We start from the raw sequence: 2,773 nt of genomic DNA on the forward strand, positions 1-2,773 counted from the left end.
GGCGGCGGCCCCACAATCCCCTTCTGGCTCCGGGGACGGGCGGGGCGGGGCGAGCGGGCGGAAATAATTTTCTGTTTGGTCGTCTCTGCCCCAGTCCCTTCGCCGCGGGACGCGCGAGACGGGAGAAGATGCGGGAGGCGGGAAGCAGGAGCGGGAGCGCGCGGCCCCGGCACGCATAGGGCGGCGGAGAGGGCGCGAGCAGGGATTGAGCACCTACTGTGTGCCTTCACGCCTTACAAAAGGATTTTCGTTCGGTGTTCGGTACAGCCCCTGTCCAGGGGTACTAACGCCCCATTTACAGAGGGACAAGCCGGATTTCGGAAAGGGGAAGTCACTCGCCGAAAGTCCCACCGCCAGGGTCTGCGTGACACCCCAAAGCAGTGCTCAGTTAGTCCGGGGAGAGCGCGGTGAACTTGAACCACTTGTTGGCTAGTTCCTGCTCTTGCTTGTTTTTTGCGGATCGGCACACAGTGGGCGCTCAGGAAAATAAATGATGGAAGCTTGAGATTGAACTTGACAGCTCGACCCTGGGTACTCGCCACGAATCCAGCCCAGCCCGCGGGGCACCGGGTTTCTCCAGAACTCGCAGGGAGCATTTGCGGATGGGCCGGTGGAGGAAGCTCGGACATCCCAGCTCCGCACCCGCTCTCGACCAACGCGTGGTGGCGGAACCCCTGTCGTAGCGGAGAATGGGTTCAAGTCCCGACTCTGCCAATTTCAGGCTGAGTGACTTTGGGCGAGTCACTTCTTCCCGTCGAAACCTCAGTTGCTCCATTCACAAAATGGGAGATATGAACACCCACCCTAAAAGGGTGTGGGTAGGATTAAACGAAACAATGTTCCTAAAACGCTAAACTTACAAGTGTTGTCTCCCGTCCAACCCATAAACTTAGGCGACAAAGCCGGCGCGGGGTGACCTGAGACAAAGGCTTCCCGGTCCCCGTCTCCAGGTCGTCCACCCCTAGGGCGTAGGCACCTTTTAGTAACCCCCGTCCGGCGAAACCTGAAACTGCGGCCACCTTTGCAGCGGTGGGTCCCAAAAGCAAATATTCAAATATTCTGAAACTCGTGTATGATTTAGGACTGACATTTTTACGTTTAACATTCTTGCAGTTTTATTCTTGCTAGTAAAGGTAATTCGTTAGAAACCCCTAAGTGCAGTTTCTCCTCTGTGTCTTGTTTAACTTTTCGTGTTAGCGAAATTTACAAATTTGACCAAGGAACCGGAGCGCGGCAGTCCTCGCCGGGATCCCGGCCATCGCAATAATCTGGCTCTCGGCCCCTACTCCCAGGCACGGAGGTCAAAGAGACCGGCTTCCCCTACACCGCCCTGTGTAGATGTAGCCTCTTCGTCCCGGCAGCCCTCCGAGATTCCCTGTGTCCACCGGAGCGAGGGGAGATGGGGGGCTGCAGCCCAGAACTCAGCTTCCCCGACCTCCCCACAATCCCGCCTCTCCGGGATTAAGGGAGTAAATCCCTGACGCCAAAGACCAGGTCAAGGACAAGTTCTCCCCCGCCCTACTCCCCCCTCCTGGGCGGGGATTCACCTCCCTTCCCGGATGAAAGGTACTAAAGAGCCGACGGGGGGCTGCGGCGGGCCCCAGGCCCTTGATGTTCCGGTTGAACAGGTGCTGGTGAAAAGGAGGCGGACCCGGCGGAAGAGTCTGCCAGGGGGCAGTGCACCGAAGGGGGGGCGACCTCCTCCACCGCCAGTCCCCCGGCCCGTCTTCCCTTCTCCTCTCTGTTTGCCCCTCCCCCGCAGGAAGCGTTCCCGGCCTCGAGGTCTTTGAAGTGTCGTTGAAGCCCCCAGGGCTGCCTTCTCCCCTACGCCACCCGAACTCCCGCTGTGGGGGGCGGGTGACCTTTAGTCCCACGAGCGTCGCCCCCCTTTAGGAAGTTTTTGGGGGGTCAGATCTCACCCCCCTCTTGCCCACACAGGTCTTGGGAAGAAGCGTTTGGGCCGACGCCCCTCACTTCTCTCCCAGACCCAACTGCAGGGACTTTAGTCCTCTGGAGTGCTGCGTGTGAGTTACGCTGTGTGTCTGTGCGCGTGCCTAGAGGTCAAGTGTAACTGGTGTTCGTGAGCACCTCGTGGTTGCGGGTCTCTAACGTGGGTCTCTAAGCGCGCGCGCGGGGCTGGAGCGGAGGTTCGTGTCTCTGGGAGGGTCAGTGGTGTGACTGAAGCTGGGAGTTAGCTCGTGTCTGTGGGTGCCTCGGTGTGTGTCTCTGGGGCTCCGAGTCCCTGTGCGTGCGTGTGTGTCTGTGAACCCGACAGGAAGCTCCCCGAGGGCAGGAATGTGTTTTGCTCTCTACTCGATCCCAGCGACTGGCAACGAGCGTTTAATAAATATCTGTTGAATGAATAAGTGTCTGCGTGTGACAGCGTCTACCCTCCAGAGTGGCCTCCGGGAAAAGGGCCCGAGGGCGGCCATCCAAAAAGACCCCCAGACACGGGGTGGGGCGGGGGCGAACGGCCCGCGTCGCTCCCATTCCTCCTAGCTCCCCTTCCCCCGGTCTCCACCCCCAAGTTTCCCTGGGGCTGAAGAACCCACCCAGAGACGAAGACTTGGCGGAGGGGGCTGGAGACTCGGGACCCGGGGCCCGAGACGGGAGGGCGGGCAGAGGGAGGGCTCGGGAGCGACGACCCAGAGCCCTAAAACGAAAAAGAAAGCAGGCAAAGCAGCACGGAACGAACGAGCGAAAAGCTCCCTACCAAGCCAGGCTTTGTTCCCTGAACCTAAGACTTTACCCGGCGGCTGGCGGCGGGCGGGCC

At 60.1% G+C, this 2,773-nt stretch overlaps 1 long non-coding RNA gene across 1 annotated transcript in view; it reads right to left on the bottom strand.

Moving 5' to 3' along the window:
• Window positions 1-1,104: 1,104 nt before the first annotated feature.
• Window positions 1,105-2,773, bottom strand: part of LOC105542979 — a 2,817-nt gene continuing 1,148 nt past the window's right edge. Inside the window, exon 2 of the long non-coding RNA XR_001006559.1 lies at window positions 1,105-1,375. This is a non-coding gene — a long non-coding RNA (uncharacterized LOC105542979). The remainder of the gene's footprint in view (window positions 1,376-2,773) is intronic.

Source organism: Mandrillus leucophaeus, unplaced genomic scaffold, assembly GCF_000951045.1.
Source record: "Mandrillus leucophaeus isolate KB7577 unplaced genomic scaffold, Mleu.le_1.0 Scaffold272, whole genome shotgun sequence".
NCBI lineage: Eukaryota > Metazoa > Chordata > Mammalia > Primates > Cercopithecidae > Mandrillus > Mandrillus leucophaeus.